The sequence below is a fragment of the Helicoverpa armigera genome, chromosome 21 (assembly GCF_030705265.1).
Source record: "Helicoverpa armigera isolate CAAS_96S chromosome 21, ASM3070526v1, whole genome shotgun sequence".
Lineage (NCBI taxonomy): Eukaryota > Metazoa > Arthropoda > Insecta > Lepidoptera > Noctuidae > Helicoverpa > Helicoverpa armigera.
Window position 1 is genome coordinate 6,108,926 of NC_087140.1, and position 26,493 is coordinate 6,135,418.

Sequence of the window (26,493 nt, forward strand, 5' to 3'; positions counted from 1 at the left end):
CTTAAGAAACATACGTTTGGCCAATAATTTTGAATTCTTGACTCCCTTTCAGCTAAATCGTTGTTTAGTAACCCGATACCTATGGAGTTATCGAGAGCTTCAACGAGGCAATAATTTGACTTTTTAGATAGCTTTAACCCTCCTCATCATTTTTCATGTGGTTAATTTTAACATTTATCACAAAATTTGGTATTTTTTAAATGTCAAAGTCCGATAGGAAACGGGTTGTGATCAGCACTGCTTACTTTAATTTTGTTTTGTCGCAGCCAAAGGTACTGATACTCTTCTAAATAGTGTTTATTTATGAAAAAGCGATATTTTAAAACACGTGGGTACAATATCTAAACAATAGAACGCTTAAAACTAAAATATCGAACCTCTTAACATTGCCATCAATCATCAGTGTAGCCCATTTAGAGCAGGTGAAAATTTTATCAGATACGCATAGTTTTTCAAAAATGTTTTGATCCAACAAAAAAGTACATTAATCATTAATTAAAACTGCATTATCATTTTCCTGAAAATCACTTCAAAAACTTTTCAAAACACCGACGAACTTTCTGCCAGCAATTAGTCCAAAACAAGGTTTAACCAATATCTTAGCAATTGTACAAAATTCAAATTTAGAATACGCTCTCACGCATGCTCGGCTAACTCTTTTGATGCTAGAAACATACTACAATCATTAAAACCATTTGAAATACACGTAAAGTCCTTGAAACTAAGATTTCGCATAGGTGCCCGTTTTTTTTGCAAAAGAGTGTATTTTATGGTAACCTCATAAATTTCAAGCGTCGAGTTTGTTACAGTTCATCTACTCGCCATGCATTAAAAGTACATGAATTTCAGTGATGTTCATCGCATAATACAATGTGTTAAAGTGGCTACGTGAATGTTAGGAAAGTGCCACTTAGCATTTTGTTGTGAATTTTATGAGAATAAACTAGTTATATTTTGTTGGAATTGAACTGAAGTTGTGTGGGAATAGTTCATTTATTCTTGAGTTCGGTTAAGTGTCTACCAGTCTGAATTGATATTAGGTAATGCAAGTCCAAATATTCCTTGACAGGATATCCAGGGATTTGCTTCCGCGAGCAGTTTCACCAGCCTTTCGTGGGAACTGCCTCACGTACCTAGACAAAAATCCTATTGCAGAGTTCCTAAAATATTTTAGAGCTAACACTAAAATATTTTTTTCAAATCATATCATTAGGTCCTTACATTAGCACGTACTCATCTTTATAATACCTATAACCAGAGATAACAAAAGATAAAATCCTTCATTTTTAATGTCGTCCACATCTGGTCTTCAAACCAAGCGTAAAGAAATCCACAAAGACTGGTCCTAAAGCAGAAAAGATTCCAGGACAATAGACTGCAGTAGTGCAATATTCGAAGGAGACAATAGCTCAGGTAGCTTGGTTCACACCCTGCTATATCCGTACGTGACAAAAGTGACTGCAATCCATGGAGTAAGGAAAGAGCGGAGATGTCATAATGCAGGTAGGTCTGGCCTTCTTCTACTAAAAAAAGGGTTCGGGTTCTTTGAGACATCTGTCAATGATTTTTGGTATTACAAATAATGGTCGGGTCCAAATAAGAAAATAAGGCGGAGACAGTAAAGTTCCTCGTCCACCGCACACCCGCATTTAGGCGCGTTACTTGGGTCATTTTCCGTTATGCCACCTCCGCTAGTCATTTTGTTCTCCATGCTGCAATCGTACAGGTCTTGAAAAAGGCAGATTCCTGTACATAAAACTTTAGTCAAAGCAAGATTCGTACCAAAGGACCAGCTTTTGAATACAAACCTCTTGAAGCGTGCCATTGATATTGGCTTTGCAGTTTTCGTAAACAACATTTTTGCCAATATATGCTGTGAAAAATTTCTTCAATTTTCGTTTGAATTGATCTTTTTGAGTTTGTTTAATAAACGTGTATGTAAAGCTTACTAAAAACGGAACGCTTATTCGTTCCAGAAAATTATTCAGGTCTTTTTGAAAAAAATGTGTGTCTTAATTTGAGTTCATAGAACAAATAGAGCATATTAATCCATTAAAATTATAAGGTACCTATAATAAATTGTTTACTATATGATAGTGTAATTGAAGCCTAATTAACACTAGAACTGCCAAATTAAGCTACTTATATACCACATATGACGTAATTTAATCGTATTCAAATTACATGGATACATACCTACGCAGTATAATATTTCACGCGAAATATAATCTATACATATAATAAATCTGTAAAAAAACTTTGTCTGTACATTGAATATAATAAAAAAATAATAATTGAGTGGGGTTCAGAAACAGTAATAGAGCATAAATCCAAAAAAAAAATTCTGTCTGTATGTCTGTATGTCTGCATGTCTGTATGTCTGTATGTCTGTATGTCTGTTTGTTTGTACACGCTAATCTTCGGAACTACTGGCCGGATTTCAATGATTTTTTCTTTGTTGCATTGGTATAAAGTCGGGGCAACATATAGGCTATAATTTATCTTCGAAACTTGAAGACCTGGTGCAGAACTGCAACAGACCAACAAAACTATAAGAGATAAAAAATTGGTGCCATGGCAAAAATTGTTTCATGTGATGAGCATTTGCAGCTGAGATAATAAATTTGAAGATCTGGAACACCTGATGTGGAACCCCAAGAGCCCAGCTTCTCGGTACCATATAAAGGTATGCCGTTTAAGCAAAAGTTGTTCAATTTGATAAGCACTTTCTATTGACTATACAAATTGAAGATCTAAAACACCTGATGTAGGACTCCAGGGGCCCAGCTAGACTATAGCATATAAAGGTATGACGTTTTAGCAAAAGTTATTCAATTTGATAAGCACTTTCTATTGACTTATACAAATTGAAGATCTAAAACACCTGATGTAGAACTCCAGGAGCCAGCTAGACTATAGCATATAAAGGTATGACGTTTTAGCAAAAGTGGTTCAATCTGATAAGCACTCTCTGTTGACTGATAAACAGGGACATGAGCGGCTGTAGGGTGAGGATACCTCGGCGGACTTTAAACGCAGATTACGCGCTCCCTGTGGGTCCAGCATCACCGGCCCACTCGCCACTTACCACGACGATCCTACCTTCCGAGCAGGGCTACTAACCCTGCTCTAGCGACTTCACTCTGGACGGCAAACCCCCGTCATGGTTCACTCCGGCCGGCTGGAGATGGGGGACAGTATACTCTCTGGAGCACTCGGTATAATAGCCCCGCGGGGTCGCTACTCCCCGTCATCAGCCTCAGATGTCCTGCGGTGCTTATAATATCATTATTATTGTCGTTATTATTTTAAGAGCCTTTGTCCCAATTATGTTAGGTCTTCCCTTATCTCCTTACTACAAGGAGCGACTGCCTATCTGACCTCCACAATCCGATCACCCGCTCAACCCAACACCCCTTGGTAAAACTGGTCAGACTTACTGGCTTCTGACCACCCATAACGACTGCCAAGAATGTTCAATGACAGCCGGGACCTACAGTTTAACATCCCGTCCAAATAACGGTCATTGGTACTCAAAATATACGTATAGAAAGTACATACGAACTTTAAAAAAGTTGCATTGGAATTGGAAGGTACTTGCCAGACCTGGAATCAAAGTCAGACGCTCATACTTGAGAAATTGGTTCTCTACCCACTAAACCACCACGACTTCCACTAAGTCACCACGACTTTGTCATCTTAGTAATATTTAATGTTTTTTTAATACGTGCAATATTTTTGCCACACACAACTTAAATGCGGGCTAATTAGAATCACTACTTTTATCCCTGTGGTCATGCCTATTGCGCTTCAGTTCTCAGCGTTTTGTTTAGTCTGCTGTGGTTTTGCCGCTGAAGTACAAAAATTAAATATATGGAACGTTTCTAATGGTTATGCGTATTCCGTTGTTTTCAAGTCAACGGGCCCTTAAAATTCAATATCAGACAATGCAATCTTTGATTTTGCTGACCCCGTAGTCGCTGGCATAAGGGACAGGATCCGCGTACGAAGTCGCGGGCAGAAGCTAGTTATTAATAATAGTGAATTCGGTTATATGAATATTATTATATGACTGCTCATTGATGTCAATTTTCAATGAAGATGAATACATGCTTTCGAATGTAAAATGTTACTGAAATATGAAATAGTGGAAGTTAATAAATAGCTTTAATAGGTAGCTGCGAATTATGCCTGTGTATCGAATTGTGATGCATGCGTGACTAAGTACATACATTTCTGAAATATATTTTAAGAGGATATTTTTTTGCCTGTTTGTAAGGTAAAGGCTCCCAAATTACTAAACTTATCTGAAAAAATCGTTCACTGTTTGGAAGCTACAATGTTCCCGAGTGACATAGAATATATTTTATCTGGGTACTGGAACAATAAGTCCTAAATAATAAAAAAAACATGCGCCTTTGGAAGATAAAATATTTTTCACACGACACAGAGAAGTTCTTAAGCATTACTAAGAGTCTTCCCATACCTACCTATAAAAATACCTATATTTTGATTAAAAAGTACTTACACGCTTTTTCCTCTGCAGTAGCAAACGTGCTCAAATGCTGTCGACTGCTCATTCACGCGTATATTTGTCGAGTATCGATATTGAGTTGTGTGACGTCACAACTCGTTACAGTAAAATAAGTATCTATACTGCAATGTTGATTAATGGGCGGATTTCGATATTCTGTCTATCCGTTGATTTTTCCCTACTAAAGATGAACAATACGAAAGTTCATGGTACAACGAATATTTCGACTTAGAAAAATGATCTCGAAGGTTTGATTTTTCGTCTTACTTAGACAGAAAGATTTGTTCCAACTGAATCTATGATGTCATTTAATCAAACACGGATGTTTCTGAGGTATTTGTACAGTTTTTTTCTAAAGCGATATGTTTATTTTTCAAGTATTTAATACAATATAGTTCTTCATGTGTGCTTCTTTAATTTTTGCATCATCATCAGCCTTTTTATCGTTCCACTTCTGGGCACACGCCTCCTTACACGAATGACAGAATACTTTAAATCGAAAACAAATATCCTATTTTGCACATTCTCTTTTACATATGTAATCTTTTATCTCCCCACAATATTTAAGGGATGCGGGTGAAACCGCGAGTAAGCGGTAATTATTTGATTGAACCTCACACAAGATGGATTGATGTGCGATCATTTGAAGGTTGCAGGAATCGGTTATGCGGGCTACTTAAAGCTGTTGGTTGAGAGGGGTTAATTTTTAGAAGATCCGGGAGTTTTTTAGAACATCATTGTTTTCATTATTAAACTCCCGCTAGGGCAATGTAAACAATATTTATCGATAGAAAAAAGTACCTAAATATATTTTATTACGATACACCAAAAAGATTTCATTAGCAAAATTATTCGAAGACGCGTAGGCACACTAACAATACATACTTCCTCCTTATCGGTCACTATCAATCCAAATAAACGTTACACTCAAGTATATCAAATATAAAGTATTTCTCCTAAAAATAGACCCTGAATAATAAATATTTCGATCATTTCCAACGTCCATCCATTTAGGGAAGCCTCTATATTTTCGTCATAAATATCGTTCGGCCACACGGTTCGATGTAACGAGTTTCGTCCACAGATATTAATATTATATCGCGAACAAGTAATATAAATTGATGTGCCTTCGACGACATCGGTTATTGATGTAAACGTGCTTTAAGTATTGTTGTAATTTATGCATTTTTTGCTGCGAATAAATTTTAAAATTGGTTAAAGCCACATCTATATTTTGTACAGATTTTCCGAATTTTTCACATTTTGCTACATTAATAACGTTAATTTATTTTATTTTGAATGTATCAAGTTCCTAGCTTTTTCTACCTAACCTGTTTAAATAAAAAACAACAAATTTATGTAAACATATACAAAATGAGCTTAAATAGACACAAGATTTCAAGCCACATATTTTAAAAGACTTTCTATTGAGGACTAAAAAAGAAAACTGCTTGTCTGAACGTATCTCATTTCCCGTAGGCAATAGGTTTGTATGAAAACATGCCCATTACGGGGCGGTTTTGTCACTTTTTTGTCCAAACGAGGCCTAAAATTGGCAAAAACTTGGGCCAAGCTGATTAGGCGTTGGCCAAGTTTCAATTAAGTTTCTTCTGCGTACGTTAAGTGTCGGACTTTTTGTTTTGGGGAAACCTAATTAGAGTTTCTGAAAAATTGTGTTTAAATATAAACGGATGATAATGTTTATATATTTTGATATTTATTTTTAAACACCGCACTGCTAATGGCTAGGCGATTTTTCAAATACCGTCAAAGTTTCGTATCTTATAATAAAGTTGAAGTTATTTACCCAGTTATTGACTGTTGACAATGATCGACGCGTTTATTATTAGTTTTATCGGATCCATATTACGTGCTATGCATGACAATCGCATCTGAATATTCAATAATAATAAAGTATTATGCGCACATTTTACTAGACTTACTATCCATTACATGGGCAAGACTCACCAAAGTCTTAACATTTTTAATATGAAAAAGTATAAAGATAACCTTCGTTATTATAAAATTAATTATTAAAATATAATAAACGTCTTTTTGTCTCAACACCTTAGGAAGAAAATGTGGAGAAGTATTGTCTTAGCGTCTGTGAAACCATAAGAATAATGGTGTAGTATACTTTTAGAAAACAAGATAAATAATACCATATATACGTAATACTAAAATAGACATTATGTGCCTCCTAACATCTTACTCAACTCAAAATTCTCATATTATCTCCTCCACAATTGAAACAACTTTCGACGAAGACTTTTTTCATCCCCATTTCAATCAAGCACCCATGAATTAATTACATCTTAATTAGTTTAAATTAACACGGAGGAAATCTTTGGAAAGTTTTACTTCATCAAGTTAAATATGTGTTTGAATCAATCAGCAGGGGAATGAAATGAAAATAGAAAAACCGGCCAAGTACGAGTCGGACTCGCGCAGAGGGTTCCGTACCATTATTTATAAAACGAACAAAAAAATCACGTTTGTTGTATGGGAGCCCCCCAAAATATTTATTTAATACTAGTTTTCAGTATTTGTTGTTAAAGTGGCAACAAAAATACATCATCTGTGAAAATTTCAGCTCTTTTACTGTCACGGTTCATGAGATACAGCCTGGTGACGGACGGTGAGAGGAGCGAAAACAATAGGGTCCCGTTTTATCCTTTGGATACGGAACCCTAAAAATGTACTGAGAGCGTATCGAGAGATTCGATAAAGTCAATTGAAGGGAAAGATTTACGATTACTTAATTCAGGAGCTCTGAACAATTCGGTAGGAAAATGTCGCGGTAGGAAAGATTATTGATTTACTGGTTAACCTTAGTTGGCATTGGCAGATTTTTCGCCTGAGGTCTGTTTTTCTTTATTGTCATGTTAAAAGAAGAAAAAAATACATTATCTCGATAGGTTTTTTGCTGAAATGATTTGACATTAAAATGTATGGATTCATCTAGTTCTTGTGAAATTAAGTTTTATTTTTGCTATTTTTATTTTGAAGCCTACAGTTTTTGCATGAGCATCATTTCAGAGGCTGCTGAAACTATGCCAGAAATGTATTAGGTACAAATTGAAAACACTAATAATTCATGATTATTTTTACCTACGCTTAATGCGGCAACCAAAACAGAACATTTCATAAACAACGTCTGTTAATTCCAACATTTATCCATTAGAACGGCCAAATTTTGACATATCGATTAGAAAATTTGACTTCTCGATAAGCTTAATGCCTTATCGATATAACTCGATGATCGCACAGCTAAATAATGTAAGACTAGAAAACCAATAGACAAGGTCGATCATATCGGTATTTATGTCTCATCAAGAGTACGCGCAAACTACAAACTTTTAGTCGGCCGATAGTTGGTTCGATAATCAGTATGATGATGAATGGAAGTAAACGCAACAACGACCAGGTATTTTTGGGTATCACACCGACTAGAAACTTTAATTGAATTTACGATTTAAAAAAAAAATGTTTTCCAACAACAGTCGGCCGACTGAAAAGTCTATAGGTAGTGTGCGCGTAGGCAAATGACGTAAGGCATACAATATTAACTGTGATGCTATCGGAAACGGATTTAAAACTGAGTGAATTGTCAATCAGTTGATTCCAATTTTAAAAGCTTGTTTTAACGTGAATGACAGATTGTTGAAAAAAAAACTTGGTGGTAAAATCGCTCTGATTAAGCATTGATAAAGATCTTGCTATTGCGTCTTACTTTTAAAAATGTTATATTTCGATGTTTACAGTCTTACTACAAAAATTTAAACATCTGTTGAACACTTGTCTAAAAAAAGTATGGCTGCAAAACGGACCTTATTTCAACGTAATTAACTAATATGTCATTAAAACTTAATCTGTCATTTTCTTAGACAAGTGTTCAACAGACGTTTAAAGTTTTTATGATACGACGAATAGTGACTAAAAATGGAAAATTAATAACACTGGAATACGACTCGCACTTGGCCCCTTTTTACCAAATCCGTATTACACGCCCATGTAGCTTGGCAAGCAGACCGGTAATTAGAATATGAATTTGTAATACCTTAGCGGTATCTTTAAATACATGATGACAAACCCTCTAGCGTTTATATTTGTACTATAATTAACATAAAGTAATTAAATGTAATTTTTAATCCAAAAACAAAAAGAGGGGTTTTAAGTTTGCCGTTGTGTCTGCTTGTACGAGTATACATATCTGTGGCTTCGTAGCTGTTAAATGGTTTTGGATGAGGTTTTAAGATGAAAACTGGTGTACCGGTAAAAGTGGTACTCTTTAGACATGTTTAAACAAATTCGGCAGAGACGTCTTAAAGTTACTATCTATTTTGTCAACACGACGACGCAATGTGCATTTTTTGACAACTAATATTATTACATTCGGTAAGGTTTGACATAATATACAATGAAAAACCCGCTATTTGCTTGGCAACCAAAACCAGTATGAGGTACTTTCCCGACGAAAACCTTTACAAAATTCCCTGAGTAATTTTTCATATAAAAAATTAGCCTTTTTCATTAGAAAAAATGTCACAAAAACGTGCATACCTTACATTAGCAACCGGTTCCTATCACATCACGCTTACATTCCTATTTATTTGCTTACATAATAATTTTATTGATTCCAAAATTACATAGTACTTACTGTGATTGATTGATTTCTTTATCTAAATACAATGATTATTATATAAAACAAATCAGAATCAGATTAGCTATGTCTGGTTTTCATTTTTGATAATACGATACCTACACAATATTTTAGATTAAAATTAATTTTGCGGTAAATCACTTTTAGCAAATATTAGCGTGTGTCTTAATATCTCATTACAATGATAAAACTAAAACCAGAAATACATAATATATCCTCCGATTAAACGCCTATATATAAATTAAATTTCAACGTAGGAGTCAATAAATCATTCATGATTAATTATAATTACGATTTTGATGTATACTTGCCAGAACATTTCTCTCAGATTAATTTATTAAATTAATAATATATTAGATATCCACCTGGCTGGAACGATGAACACGGTTATAGAATTTAGTAATCGTTCTTAGTACTATTTTGAGAATTAAATTGTTTTGTGGTGTTTCAACCAGACTGATGTAGAATTAGTATTAAACATCATGTTACATATAAACTCTTGTTCACTGGAGAACCAAAGATTTGTTCTTTGAAATGAATTTAATAGCAATTCCAGAATAATGATAATAATGTTTTATAGAATACATATAAATTGTGCTTGCTTGACAGCTCTTTCACGGTTTATGTCGCGCGGAGAAAAACCGAGTGATAAAAAAATGACGATCGGTTTTTAAACGGTGCGTCGTCTTTTGTATCAATAGTAGTCAATTGTTTGGTTTCGCTCGTATACGTGCGACACCGCTTGTAAATCGAGTGTTGTCACCCGGTAAACTTCGCTAGTGTTGTTATACCCGACTTCTACAAAAAGAGGAATATCTATTAATATTGTGAGAAAGATTTTTAAAATACAAAATCATAAGCAGCACCAATCCTAACTACCTCTATATACGATACATTTGACATACAGGATAAAACTGTTACATGAACCCTACAAGATAATCCATTTACAAATACTGATGCAAACCTTGATTGTTCGAGGTACGTCGAGTATTCAATAGTCTCTTGTAGACCTACCGTCGAGAGGGATGTAGGCAAGGGTGAGAACGTTAAGAGGGATGCGATACCCGAATGGATACAATCCGAATTGTTTGTTAAGGGAAGCTCACAAGTGGTTGTCGTGATGTTGTGTGAGTATCTTCGTCGTTTATTTGTGACAAGATGTATGTGTATTGTTTAGCATAGGTAGGTGATTTTTGTTCCCTGTTAAAACTAAAGTATCGATAAGTTGTCAATCATTAGTATTTGTTTAATAAGAGACAGTAAAGGGTTTTAGAGAGCTCAGGCATGATCTCGTATATAAATTGATGAAGTCAAGTTGAACTGAATGATGAAGATGAAAAATGTTAGGAACCAGCTTTGTGTATAATAGGCTTTACATACAAAATATAAAGGTGTGTAAGCGTAACAGATGGACAGTCAGAGTTATTTTCGCGTTTGTAAAATTAGTGAGTAGTAATCTCCAGGCTTGAATAAATACAGACTCAACAGTTAATATGTTCAAGACCACACAAAACCCAGATAAAGATAATTATGTAACAAATTACTAAATAAATATATGGCGGTGGTTATCAGTGCGACCTCTCACGTGGGGTGGGTTAGTGTCAGAACGCGTTCCCACTGTACCGTGACGGAACGGTTTGTCTACTGCGGAATTCAATAAACGATCTATCTATTGATTTGGTTACCATGGATAGTTTGACTTCACTTGCATGATAACTCAAGTAAGCTAAACAACAGAGAGCCTATTGATATCTGTTAATAAGTTTGCATCGAAATAATTTGAAACATTTTGTCTTTTAATTTCATTGTTTCATTTTGAAACAATCTGTCTTCTCGTATCGTACCTATCTAATGTATATATGGGAACAAATCCAATAATCCATCAAAACTTATTCGATTCGATTTATACGATTCGAATGTGCGATTTCGTGTTTGTCGCCACAAAATGGGATTGCACTAAGAAGTATGAGATAACCATTTGATAAGAAGATTGCACGTGAGAAACATTTAGTAACAGTATCGGCTGACCCAAGATACTAATTATACGCTATTTCATCACCTGTTTTATGTAAAAGATATAAAAAATTAATGCCATTTCTAGACCAGATGGCAAGGTCGAAATAAGGACATCTTTGGCAGTCGTTACGGATAGTCAGAAGATAGAAAGTCTGACAACCAGTCTTACCCACTGGTCGGGCTGCCCGGATAACTGAGTACAAATGTAATCGCTTTATGTAAAACACTCAGCTGCATCCAGTTAAGACTGAAAGCTGACCCCAACACCGTTAGGTATGGTAGCATGTAAAATTGCGGTTTCAAGGATTATTTTAAGACTGCTGAAATGAATACATCAAACGTTCTAAAAAGGAATTTATTTGTAAACAAGCTCGTTGTAATTGACTTGTAATTCAGTCATTCGTGAAATTCTTCCTCAACTTTGAGTAAGAAATTACGCAATTTTGTATTGGGGTTTTATAACAAGGAAGTAGATTATATTAAAAATAGGTATGTTCATATACTTTTTGGCTTAATCAGCTAATTAAGTTTATGTAAACTTATGATACTTATTAAGTAGTTTTTGGATAAAATATTTAAAAGAAATAAACGGGTGAAAAATATCTGACATCATGATCGTTACAAAGTCAATAATTTTTATTTATGAATATTAAAATGCTCTCACAGGCGAATTGGATGCCAATAAACCTCATTTAATAGTTCAATGGATTTTATCAATAGGTCACGTCGGTGGAAGTGCCAATTTAATATATTTCAACGCGACAATGATTCTGAAGCTTCGAATTTATTCCAATAATAAAAATTTCACAAAATTACACCTTTGGTTAATTTTTATTGGGAGTTTCGAGATTCCAAAAACTCGTTGAATTTTACTCATTTCACGTATGAAATAATAATTAAATTGTATTTATTGAACAGTATTTTCACTATACCTACACACTTTTTGCTCAACCATTATTTATTCATGTGTAAAAAGTTTGAAAACAATTTCAAAATGTCTTGATATTTTTATAACCATATCTTCTTTCTTTTTCCAGGTAACAGAATCGGCTTCCATATCAACACAAAAATAAATTAGGTAAGTCAACAACTTTTACCGTCAAACATACATACACACAACTTATAACTACTAACGTAAATTGAGATTTCAGTCATTTATCAAGTTCCACGGACTCCATACCTTAATCAAAAGCCTACAAAATTATGTTAAGTCCTAAATACAAAGCCAGGTAGAACATATCCAAGCAATAAAATAGTTATATCACAGCTTCAGCCCAACGACCCACGACATGTCGACATAATGAATTCCACCTTAGATCTCCAAGTTTCGAACCTAGATCTAAAGTTAGTTGACTTGGCGAAGACAAGTTTCGAATACCAATTAAGATGATAAGCTTGTCTGAAATGTAGCCAAGTTTTGATTTTGTGAACAAGATGTTTATCTGTTCGGATGAAGGTTTTGCGTTGTAACTTGTTTAATCAATGTTTTAAGTTAAGATGGGTTAAATGCTGATAAAATGTGGTAATATTAAGTCCATTGGTTTAAAGTACGCACATAATAAAATGTTTTTAAACAATAGTCTATTCTATGTGCTTAGGTAATCGATCACATACTTCAGTCAATCATACTTAAAGCCACAGTAAACTGAACAAAATTAAATAAATCAGGCAACTTGAGCTTTCTAGTAAAATTCAAAAACAAAGGAAAAAATATTTGTGCCACCTCAAATATTTGATAACGAACGTTATTTTTATAGACTGTCGATGTGCAAACGAAACTGCAACGTACTAAAAGAAAAATTGGTATATTGGTGCCAATATGGTTCCAATATTTGTCTGTAACCTGCATTCAACTATTAGTCGTTTGGCCACGAACATGGTGGTTCATTCCACATGAATTACTTTTCGTGGTTTCCTCCACATTTCATTAAAAAGGCCTACAAGTACAATTGTATATGTATAGGTAATATTCCAAATATAGCGCGACCTTGCTCAGAAAGCGGACTGAAATCTGGATGTTTTAATATTTGTGAGTTTATTTCAGACTCTCATTTCATTATGACTTGAGCTGAATATTGAGTGGAACGTAGAACTGAAGTTTTATATGGTGAAAATGTATAATATAATTATCTTCTTTATGAATCCAAAGTAATATAATCATGTGATATTAGTTGGCAAAAAAAAAACAATAAGGTTATGAGCGGAAATTCATAAATTACAGCATATCCCTAATTTTATATCAATTTGCATTACATACTTTTATAATTAACAAATTCCGCATGAAAAATTCCTATACAGAAACTGAAAACCGTGTCAAACAAAATTATGTCCATGGATGACAAAGTTTTCAAGGGAATATCCGATGACAAACTGAACCTTAACATTGTGAAAGTACAATAATAAGGTCGAGACAATATCGATTATGTACTAAACGATGTATCGATTTGTCCTTGATAGACAAGGGAAAGTGACGCCTTACAAAGTTATCGCATCAAAAATGCATTGCATACAATCGATTCATTTTGTTTTTGATGTCTGACATGAAGCTGAACTAATGGTTGGGGAAGGTCAATGCTATAATAAATTCACACTGAAGTTGTTTGTTTTGTTTGAAAGGAAAATAAATCTAGTTTTATTTTTGAATCGATTTTTTAATACAATCGGAACTTTTAACTTAGGTTTGAAGGCTGTCCTTCTTGTTGTGTTGGGTTGGGGGGAAAATATTGACCTTCCGACAAACTTGGTTTGATAACTTATTTTTGGATATTAATTCGAAAGTTTGTATTTACTCTAAGGGTGAGCCATTTAACTATAATGAGAACCAAACTGTAACCAGCTGTGAACTAGTCGCCCATTCGTCAAATCGGTGATTTGACAACTGAACATCGTAAATAGTGATCAGATATTTATATTGCTCGCCTGACATGATATTTTTAAATACTTGACGGACTTTTCAACGAATGCATTCATGACCAACGCATTCCTATTTTTTCGATTTCCGATCTCGTAGCCAATGAAAACATTGAAGTCACTAAAGAAAAAACATTTATTTTAATGTCATACTTTCCGGAATTCGCTAAAAGTATCACGCGTGATCCAATACCACAAAATCTCAGAATCTTCATATGCCCAGCTTCCAGTATAACTGAGCAGCTGAGAACCAGTGTTTTACATGAAGCAACTTACCTGACCTCCTCAACCCAGTTACCTGTGTAACCCAATATCGCTTGGTTGTCAGACTCTGGGTTTCGACTGACCTTAACAACTGCCAAAGATGTCATAATGACAGCAGGACCCACCTATATTACGTCCCGAAACACGGAGGGTGAAACTCGTCATGGCAATATGTTCAGCCATCTACGTAGGTAATAAATAAAATTTAATTAAATTCGTACGTTATATGTCCCCGGAATCCTGTCACGTATAAATTCTATAGAGATCGAAGCTCGGTAATGTTCTACGCTTTGCTATTCGATGCTCGTAAATCTTTTGGTATAGGTGACTTGACACTACACGAAAAGGGGTTTTACTTTGAGCTGGGAGTATCTCGTAAACATATGTGCTGGATTGAAAGTCAGATGGGATAGCTTCAATCTTAGATTTAAACGTTTACTACCTATTAGACTGATTAAAGGTGCAACCATGTCAACTGTAATTCCTTATTCGGTATATAGGTACTTAACGGGCTCTCACACCAGTGGATTTTTCGCTCAATTTTTCCCGCATTATATTTATAAAAAGCCACAGCTTCAATTTGAAAAAAAGAGCGCTTAGGTGTGTGACTCTAGTATTTCCACGCTAGCAGTTTACTCATCGACCTTCTTATACTTTATTTCCACACATATCATAGTCTCCCAGTGACAGTCAGTATGACAACCCAACTCCGGAGTACTATCAATATTCCAAAATTAGCCTAGTACTCATACTTTCATGTTTCTGACCAAACATCTGTCAGAATTCATAAGACAACTGGCACAGACTGAAAAAATCTTGAAAGACGTGACTAAGCCAAATCATTTTTAAAAGCAAAAACTCGTGATGACAGATTAATGAATCACACTATACCTATATTACTAATTGTTTCTTTTACTAGACTATTTTTGCGTACCTACAATGCAGAGAGAAAAGCAGAGCAAAATAGATCACAGACCGCAAATTGAAATTTCATTAGTGGTTTGTGCGTTGCGTTGGCACATGATTAGATTTTACACAGAGTGCTATTTTTCAAATACCTACGTTTCTGTGTTGAAGCTGTATAAAAGCGTACTAATGTTTAAAACTGTGTCTCAACTACCTTTACATATTGCGCAAAAGAAAAACATTTAGAAAGCTTTGCATGTAAAACTCATTATTAAAATATCCAAACACTACGAATATTAAAATTCATATTATACTTAAAACCGAAAAGTTTGATTGTTTTCTTGAACGCGGTAATCTCAGAAACCACTAGGTAACTTTGAAAATATATTAAATTGTAAGTTAGCTTCCAAAAAAAGCTGTAGGCTACTTCCTAACTAGGTGCGGGAATGACTTCTTACGGGACGTGTATGAAAGCGCTGGTTGAAGCTGGTAGCAGATAATTGTGTCCTAACACTACCACAGAAATTACAATCAGATACTTTCGTACAGAATCTGCTTCACAAGTTACCTGACATTTTAATACCTATAGACCGAATGTAAAACCCTATTTTCTCCATCAATCGATCGTCCGATGTTTGGTCTCTGTCGACTCCATATTCCAGTGACGTTAGTGGGAGAACTCGAGTAAATTTTTAAAACTGTCTGTTTGTCTGTCTATACAAGCCGAAATGTTTGTTATTTTTAGCTGCATACTTGTTTAGACGGCTCTGAATATTATTAATAACGTTTTGTTTTCATTGGTTTCTGAATGAGAGCTGAATTATTGGGTTTATTAGATGGTAGTCTATTTGCATATTTCTGGCATTGTGTCAGCTGATTATTTTTTGTAATTTTCTAGATAAAACAAAGTTACGTAGGATCTGGTTTTCGTGCGAATAGTGCTAAATACACCTATGTTCCTTTAGCTCTAGATTGAAAGTAGCTCTATTGCAATATTCCTGAAAATAAAGTAAAAGTAACTCTAATTTATCATTCCTCTGCCCTTCTATATTATGACTTGGCACTTCTTAAAAATAATGATTCCACTTAAACATTGTAAACAAATACTCAAGATATTCTTCTTTATCAGACCTACGCGTAAATCTTTGCTCCTCTTTGCTTCATTATTCCGATGTTTGCGCCACGCTTTAAGCAGCCATTATAGTGCGATTACTTTATACTTTTCACCCTATTTATGGAGTAGCTACGGAATATTATAATGATTTATTATTTTTAACAAGGGTTATGGGCGTTTTTCATGCTTTACTACTTATTGGGAAGTTTTTTTAGAGGATTAGGTAAATTATATACCTATACAAATATTTATTTTAAAGCTGAAGAGTTTTTTTCGTTTGAACACGCTTAATTTCAAGAACTAGCTGGACTAATGTGATTAATAGCACATTTACAGAAGAAGATCATATTTTATGTTCCTTTTTTCCGGGCGCGTGGAGTCATTTTTACGAGATATGGGTGCTAATGAGATAATGCTTTGAGAAATTGAGAGTAATAAGTATATCATTATTTTTGTTCTAAGAAGCAAGAGATTAGATAGTGCAATATTTTATACATGGACTTTAAGCAAACACGTATATGGTATGTACATCAAAAGATAAAAAAGTTCATAGTAGGTTTACTTATATAATACATAGACACATGTGTATTCTAAGATGTAATCAGTATGAGCTTTCAAACAACAAATATTAACCTTTGCGCAACTGTAGTTTACACTGACACAACTTGTACAAACTCAAATATTATGTTCAAATGTTTGTTCTGCATAAAGCTGTGTACAAAGTACCAGTACATAATTATTATATCTACTGTTAGAGAACCTTTATCTTTGTGGAAAATCACGAAAATAAAGCTACTGTCAGAGCTTTATTAACTAAAAACCACCTTTGCTTCCTTTGTGTACCAGCATGTCGATTCTATAAAATATCACAACTCACTTCGACATCACTCTCACTTCGACTTCGATCTAAAGGTAGAATTCCGTGGATGCGACAATAGTCAACCTATGAAAATGTATGGCACCGTTGCCGAGGCCCGTGACAGTCGCGCGCGGCCGACGAATTTCGTAAGCTGCTCGCGGCATTGTCAACAATTTAATTCTGGTTTTACTAAAATTCTATAGATGTTATTAAGCGCTAGACCATGTTGAGAAGCGTACGGCCGCGAGCGGCTCACGAAATTCGTCGTCCGCGCGCGACTGTCGCGGCCCTCGGCAGCGGTGCCATACATTTTCATAGGTTGACTTTTGTCGCGCGCGGCTGCGACAATCGCGACCCACGGAATTCTACCTTAAAGTTTCGTGATTGACATTGTCAAACTACACTAGCGCTTCACTATCGAGCGTGTTGACAAGTTGAACTAAATTAAAGTCGAGATTTTGACAGATCTGCCAAAATCTGTCTATCTATAGGGGAGGTAGGGGACAGATGGGCAGTTGGGAGACATGATGAAATCAGAATAAAAGGGGGGTCCTTTTATTCTGATTTGATCATAGTTTTTTTTTTATTGGGTAGTTTACGTTACCGACTGGTAACGGTGTTCATCCATAGACTATCTGTCATTTCTGTGAGTTGTCAAGAACAAACACTCCTAAAAGTAAGTCGATGCAATCCACACCTATTTATACCTCTAGAAGAGGTACTACAGCAATAGTTTATGGGCCCCACGTTTTTATTTTAGTCTAATATGACCGGGACCACCGTAGGTTGACAGGTAAGTAACTATTTTTTATTTTCTAGTTTTCAGTGCACATAAGATAAAACCGTTTTAGTTAAGTTTTTTTACCGATTTTTTTTTATAAACTAAGTCAAAAGTGTCCAATGCTCCCTATGGTAGGGAGGCTTGGACATACCATGTAATGTATAATTTGTAAATTTTTATTCTTCTTCTTCAGTGAAAATTTGTGAGGTTATAAATCTGCGCTAAAAATCCTTTATAGAATCTTGTTTCAGGTACCGTTGCCAACTTGATCTAGGGACTCCATATTTATCAGCTGTTAATTTTATTTTTTAACCTTTTGATACCTCTTGTATTGCTCGTTATATTAAATCTTTAAGAATTTCCCGTCGCAAACCATTCTTTTAACCCCGACGCAAAACGACGGGGTGTTATAAGTTTGACGTGTCTGTGTGTGTGTGTGTGTATGTGGCATCGTAGCTCCCAAACGGATGATCCGATTGTAATGCGGTTTTTTTTTGTTTAAAAGGAATGTCATTTGGGAGTGTTCTTAGCTATGTTTGGTGGAAATCGGTTCAGGTCTTCAGGGTCATCAGCTCGTTTGTTAGGTGTGATAGGAATGTTACACGCTCAGTTTACTTGCAAGCATATGTGGGATCTAAAATTTGAAATACTAATGTCTTCTGGAACCACTGAGCTGGTCTGCTGTTAGGACACGAAGATAGGAGACGTAATCCTGAACTGCCTTTTAGTAAACCCATCGAGTTTGGGCTCGTTTAATTTGTCTTGACTAGTTTTCTTCATGTTTCTAATTGACGAGAACCTAATGCTGGAAATGGGATGTGGCGGATGAAACCCTAGAATGATATATAACCCTGGATCAACAAAGGTCCATCTTTATTGTTTCTCAATCTGTGCAATTCTCCCAGAGCCAGTTTGTCATGAGGATTGTTAAACAGCTTCCTTTGGCTGAGATCGCATATAGCGAACCCATCATAAAAAGAAGGAAAAATTAAGGAGCTCCTATAAAAAACCATGAAATAAAATAAAATTATAAATTTAAAAAAACCCCCGACCCAAAAAAGTACGCAATTATTATGACAAAATGTTATAAACGATAAACCCTATAAAAAGCAAAAAGTAACTTTAAACACTACGTAAGTACCAACTAAAGCATGTCAGACTAAACAAAATTTTGACGTGTCGACGGTTTTATTGAAACCGTTTAAATATCTCGTTGTAATTTTAATTTTAGGATAGCTCTTTGATTTTATCTAGCCAAACATAAGAAATGGCAATAAAAGTTGATTATCTGTAAAATCTGAATTTTTATGCAATAAATGTGTAAAAGTGCCCATCCCTCCCCTACCTCCCCTAAAGTATGAAATGACATTACGAATCGAAGTGAAATGCGAGTTGTTGATCGAATTTTATAGAATCGCAATACAGGACCGTGGTAACTTTTTCGGACAATTCTGTAGCCTCGGCAAGCTTTGGCTCTAAAGGGTGAAGACCCTATTAGATTATGTACCTACAACTATCCTATTGTAAGTCAACGACCTTTTCCCTTTTTTAGAACTACGCTCACCCACACTTAATAAGTCGATGGTATTATAAAATAAAGATTACAGTTTTCTCAAGAAAATGAAGATTTATATCGAGAAAAATGCATAAAAATAATATAAAATTTATTCTGCACGTTGGTACATTCAATATTATTTTCCAATACGTTTTCTTTACTAGGAAAACTGCCACTGAGCGAGTTTCATTCAACAAACGACGATCAGTCTAACAGTTTGCCTCCGACTGCAACGTTTCTTTATTTGTACTGAGTAGGTGCGGGAGAAATGAACAAAATATTGTATAGGAAATAACAAAGACCAGGGTTTTGGAATTGAATGTTACTTTGTCAAATAAACTGACTGTTTTGTTGGTTATGTCTTATGTTATACTTTTAGTTTCTAAGTAACTAGTTGTTTTAAGAAAAATGACGTTTATTTTGTCGCTGAAAACGAGTCTATGGAGGTAATTGGAACTAATTATGTTACTGTTTTGTTTAGGAAATATGAGATCTTTCACACTATGGGTTTTTCCGCTCGCTTTTTTCGCACGGCAACACGGTTGTCACGGTCGTATAGGTAAGCAGTAAAAGAAATAAATAAGCGACAATCGGGACAAAAACTGAACTAAAAATACATCATAACATTACAACGATATATATTGGAATCTAATTCCAATCAGAACATATCTCTTCAGAATAAAAGCTAACCTGTTTTATCTAATTAATTGATTGCGTTCGCCGATTCAGCTTCATACACCATTTATATTCACAATAAAGTAAAATATATTCGTTTCCATTCCACAAGCAAGATTTTTAAATGAAAATACAAGTTGCAGGATCAGTTTAATTTATTTGCTGCGAACGTTAATTTATTAAATTGAAATTCAATTTATATTTATCCAATTGAATGAATGTGAAATTGTGCTGTATTTTCTTTGCACCTTTTTTAAATCAGGGATGTAGGAGTATACGTGGAAAAGTTTTTGGATAAGTAACAGCCACGCAGGTCGGATGCTTAGGTTAAGCTTTGCTTGGCGCGGTCGGCCCGTGGATGGGCAACCATTTTGTCCTGTCGAGTTCTTCTGTGTTTCGTAGACAGTCGTCGTCAGATAGACACATGTTGTTGTCAGCTGCAGCGGTTACTCTGGAAGCCGATCCCAATATTATGTACCTCTAGGTGGGAAAAGGCCAGGCAGAGTGATTGAATAAGGCGATAAAATGAGCATTCGCTTAAATGTACTTATATATCATTAGTTGTCACAAGATAACGTTTTCTTCATTCGAAAAAATTTAAAAGTACGACTTACGTATAATAAATTTAACACACCCCCATTGAATTCATGTATGTACGTATTTACACCTACAAGAATGAAGCTATGTTTATTTTAACAATTTATTTCAACACCGGATTCCCAGCCGTAAATCCAGACTGTTTGATATTATTTCTTTTTGATCGAATACGTAACATTGTAAGTGATTTTTACAAAACAGAATTTGCGTAAAAGTAAATAGATTTGGCATTCAAAAGATCTGTTGTTATCTGTTGAAATATTGATTGGTATTTCGGTTTTTACATAAGTACGAATTTATTTACGACTAGCCATTTTCCCGGGGTTTCATCTAGCTCCCGTAGAAAGTACTGCCCTTACTGAGATAAAATTTAACGTTTGTGACATGTGAAAGGAATTTTCGAATCTTTTCAGTAGTTTCGGAGTCTTTAGGGAACAAACAAAAAAAAAAATCCTGTTTATACTCCTATAGATATTTTTCTACTTTATTGCTTCGCTAAGGGCTCAAGAGCCTCATTCATAAAAACTTGACATTTAACGTTGTTATTAATAGATTGGCCTTGTCATTTTCGTGACAAAGAATAGGGCCATTAGAATATTGTCTTACCTATTAAAGAATATTAGTAAGAATCATTTTTAGTTTTTTGTTTCGGAATTTCGGAATGATGGTTAACTTATGTGAAGTTGAAAAAATATATGTAATCTATAACTACTATGTATCAAATGCATATTGTAGAAGAATTTAAACTAAAAAAAACTAAAGAATTTGTTTGTCTTGTTGGTCTAATTTGAAGACAACTTTCTTGACATACAACACTATTGGCTACTTTTATCTAGTTACTCGAAGAAGATAATCCCCACGGGACGCCAGTCAAACCGATGGCAGATGCACATCATTATTCTTTATTTAACCCTTTAACTTGCAAACAAAAAAAAGTTGAAAACAAAACAACACAACTTTATTAATCACAGTTAAAAACTACAATTTATCAATTAAGAAAGTCTCAAGTTCACTTACCGTTCTGACGTGAACTAAACGAAACGTTACAATTAATGTACAACTAATATGTTTCAGTTCAAAAGGCCTGCGGTGTTGGATTAATAGTTTTAGATCAGTTGTTGTAATTAATCTTGTATCAGTACAAATAACAGATGAACATCTGACTGTTCGAAATGACATGTCAGAGGAATTGATAATTAAATATTGTTATCGAGTAAATATATAAATTTTCTAAGTTTGTATGTACTTTCTAAGTATATCTTAGACACCAATGGCTGATAAAAGGGTGCAAGAAATCACCAATCTGCAATTCATTATGCAAGCGTCGTGGTGATTAATGCTCAATCCTTCTCGGTGTGAGAGAAGGCCTGTGCCCAGCAGTGGGACGATAAAAGAGGCTGTAACAGAGTAAATACACATATTACCTATGTGCCGGAGTCGAGTAGGTAATGTTGCCGATTGTCTTTCTTTTTATCCCTGACGTAAAAAGTGGGGTTTTATAAGTTTGACTAATCTGTGTTTGTCTCTTTGTGTGTTCATTGGTTGTGAACGGGGATACGGTGAATAGTAAAGCGGTACTTACGTGAAAGTCGCCTCGTAGTATTTTTTACTTTTTAAATGTCAGCTTTTAGCATAGGGATTTTACACAGCCCCCCTTATATTTTTTTTAACATAAATATATCTAATTAAAACTTATTTTTCGATCGGATATCAAAACAATCTATAAATTAGACCACACTTATTTTTGTGATGTACAGTAAAAATCACAAACTCCTGCGCATACATTACCTCACCTGACAACAAAAGAGACCAATTGAATTTAGCACACCACACTAATATTCTGAATATGAAAGCCTAGATATGTGGATGGTACAGGGGTATATTACTTTTTCATCCAAATATTTTATCGATAATTCAAAGTAATATAAAACATACCTTAGAATTATTCAGGACCTAGCTTTCCACCCGTGGTTTCACCCGCTTCCCGTAGCCGGATAATGACAAAAACTTCCTCCTGTGTCCTTGTCCTGTGGCCCTCCCTGCCAATTTTCAGCTAAATCGGGTCAGCCGTTCTTGAGTTATAAGTGGAGTAACTAACACGACTTTCTTATATATATATAGAAGATATTGATGTGGGTTTATTTGTGTCATTTACTTGGTATTATTCTCACATTTTTGACAACTGTATCGTTCCCGATAACATACTTTTAGCAGGAATTGTATATATTTATTGGTCCTTAATCCGCTGGCGCTCATGACTGTAAACAAACTGTTGTTTTTACGAGTAATTGTAATTGGCTCTGAATTATTTTGAAAAAATGCATTGACGTGCAGCGCATCAACCCTTTGTGGTTTTAGAAATACAAAAATATAATAATACTCTCAAAGTTTTTTAGGGATAGCCAGATATAAAGCATCAGCTACAAAGTTTATGTATAACAAATAATTTTTGGGACACCTAAAAAAAATCCTTAAAAAAAATGAACGGAAACAAAAGACAATCTTCTAAGTTTCAAATCTAAACAATTGAAAGATATAAAAGAAGTGATCGACTGTCCCGGATTCACGTTTTACAAGTGTATTTATTAGTACCATTTGTACTGAGTTTTAGCTTAAAATAGTGATTTGATGCACGAGAATAGATCCCTGGTGTGATGGGTTGATAAATACGGGTGAGCAGCTGCCAGCTTTGCGGGATTTCTCAAGGAAATCTCACATGTCGACATTATTTACGGGTAACTAGCTATGCATGTTTTTGTGTTATGTGCAATTTTAAATTAGTACGTAGGTATATATATATATACCAACTTATGTAGCTATACCGCAATTTTTAAGAAAACCTAAAAAAAATTGTGAGACACCCCCCAAAACTTATTTTTTGAACCTGCTTTGTAGGTATAAAAAGTTGGTGTTCTCACTCAAATCTATAGGTTATAATATAATAATATAATATAATTTAGTCAGTTTATTAGAAAATAAACAAAATTCAGGAGAAAAAATTGTTAACATAGTTATTTACATCTCATTTGTCAATTAACGAGAAGTTGCTCGTAATTTAAACTTACACACATGTTTATTTCGTTACCAACTATAATTATTATAATTATGTATAAACAACAACTCCGTATAAACTGACGTTTGGTAATATTTCAAGTCATAGACAAATCTTTGATGTTTCTCTCGCGTCAATCAAACGTTCGGCTTCCTGTATTTTGGTTTGGAATATTAATATATCTGCGTGATTGATATATAATCTTAACTCTAATTATTATGTAAATAATTATGTTTTTCGTGTGTGAAAAACCTTGACAAGGAAGTATATAATATACTTAAGGGATTTTCTTGAACATAATAAAAAGTAAGTAGGTATATCAAATTCTATTGTTAAATTCAGTATCTAGTTAATACAAAAAAAAGAAAACATTACAACATGATTATTTCCCCATAAAATTAAAAAGAAAAGCCAAACAATTCTAACCGAAACGTTCTCATAAACTTGCGAATACTACAACCTTTAAAACTCAACTTTAACTCAAAGGCATAAAGCTGTAATTCCCTAAACACGGGAACGTTTCAGGTAATTTTATGCTGTTGTAACCTGTACAATATATCTCTATAACAATTTGGGAACGAAACGTAATGCAGAAATTATGTTCTGAAATAACAGCGTGTAAAGAGGTTGAATTAGGTTTAATGTACACGATGAAATATATGCTTCACTATGGTATATTTCACGCAAAAAGGTTACGTGACTCGCACAGTCTATTTATGGCTTAATACGTTATCAAAAAAGTTTTTAATGATGAACAAAAAAAGATGATTAGGAACGCTATATGAATATGTTTTGATCCAACTTTGAAGGTCCCCAATTATTGTTTTTTGCAAACTAAAAAAGGGCTACAATTGGAATAACTGTTAATTACACCCATCAAATTCACACTACACTCCATGGTTAACTTCTGTAAAATTCTAGTGTGCTTTATTTATATAGCTAAGTACCGTTTCAGTATTTGATAATACATTTTCTGGAATTCTTGTCTAATTTTGAACAAAATAATCCACACCTAAAACTGACACAAAACAACCTCACAAAAGGACAAAATAAAACACGAAACAAACGATCTAAAACGTTCGTATTCAAACACAGTGAGTACAACAAACAAACAAATTCACAAACACTTCAAACGATCTAATGCATCGGTTCATAAAATCTCGTGAAAGTAACCGCGTACATACATAAAACGCTTGTTGTTAAACGAGCAATCTTATTTATTTATAACGAAGCTGTATTGTACCGGATGTATCCTTTTTTTTATGGCAAATCTTCAAATGATTCCACCCGCAGTGGGTATCGCAAGGGAATGTCAGACTCTTACTGACTAAAACCCATCATGTTGCTTCTTAAGCCCTTTATGTACCAGAGCCTCTATGTACTGTTCCGTTGGTCTAGCTCTCGCAAGCGCGGCTGCTGAGCACGAGGTGTCAGGTTCGATTCCCGAGCCGGGCCGAAATTGCTTTGTATGTCTGCAAATGCTTGTGCACTATTTATAATATGTCCTGCGCAGTTAGCTAATCTCCTAACAAAAGTACTACATGTAACTCTTTTGAGCAATCCCGCAGACCAGATGCATCCTACGGTTTGATTTGCATATTGAAAATGTTAGAATTTACATCTTTATTTTTAGAACAAAGAATATGTATGTACTTTCTACATTCATATGTGAAGTCTATATCGTATCTATTCGGAAAACAAAGCGGGGAAGTCTTAAAGCATAATATTGGTTTAATAAAAATTTCGTTTTTCAACAATATACTCTCAAACGTTCACCGCCTAAAACAAATAAGGTAACAGTTGAATTCATAGCGAATTACACTACACGAAATACACTGTATTTTGGCAAATTATGCAAATTTTAGGCGGCTAACTACAATTAATTTGGGTCATGCTGACGTCTGGTTGGAGGGTAGACGGAAATTTCATCTCGGCCTGGCTTCAACTGGAGAACGCATTACGAATGCTTTGTGTCCATTTGTGGTGAAGTGGTCCGCTTTGAAGATTCTTTTGGAGTGACAATTTGTAAGCACACCTTGCATTTTTGACGATTTAGCACGCTTATGTTCGAGATGATTGCTTCTAGTAGTTGGTAAAAGTGTATTAACGTAGTTACTTAGCATGTTACCTTTGAAAAATTAGGTGTGTATTTTAAAGGTGTAAAAAGTACAGTGGTTATATTGGGGTGTTATATCTTATGTACCTTTTTCATATTAAGACAAAAGGCAATATATTGTATCCCACACTTCTATGTTTAGTGCTTCAGAGTGGTCAGAAGGATAAAAATCTTACTCTTTTACGGCTTCTGCCATGTTGCAACTTTTACCCTGGCCAAACGACAAGTAAAATTATTCTACTGCAGTGACTAAACCTGAAAGACACGATCAATAGAAATGGCAAAAGGTGACCCATAAATTGCGATGTCCCATTTCATACTATCCTCACAAAATCCCCACGACCCATAGCCACATTTACCGACGAACATAAAACTCTCAATAAGTGCTTCCCAACAAAAACTACTTGTGTAAACAATATAAATCTTTCAGACAATAACCACGTGGCACTTT

The 26,493-nt window shown here is 34.7% G+C and overlaps 1 protein-coding gene across 2 annotated transcripts in view; it reads left to right on the top strand.

Annotated features, from left to right (window-relative positions):
• Nucleotides 1–26,493, top strand: part of LOC110380291 (5-hydroxytryptamine receptor 1) — a 137,868-nt gene that overhangs the window by 64,341 nt on the left and 47,034 nt on the right. The window contains exon 3 of one of the 2 annotated variants that reach the window (XM_064040051.1): nucleotides 12,251–12,291. The exons of the other annotated variant lie outside the window; for it this stretch is intronic. The gene's annotated coding sequence lies outside the window, so the exon portion shown is untranslated. The remainder of the gene's footprint in view (nucleotides 1–12,250; nucleotides 12,292–26,493) is intronic. 2 annotated transcript variants of the gene reach the window in all.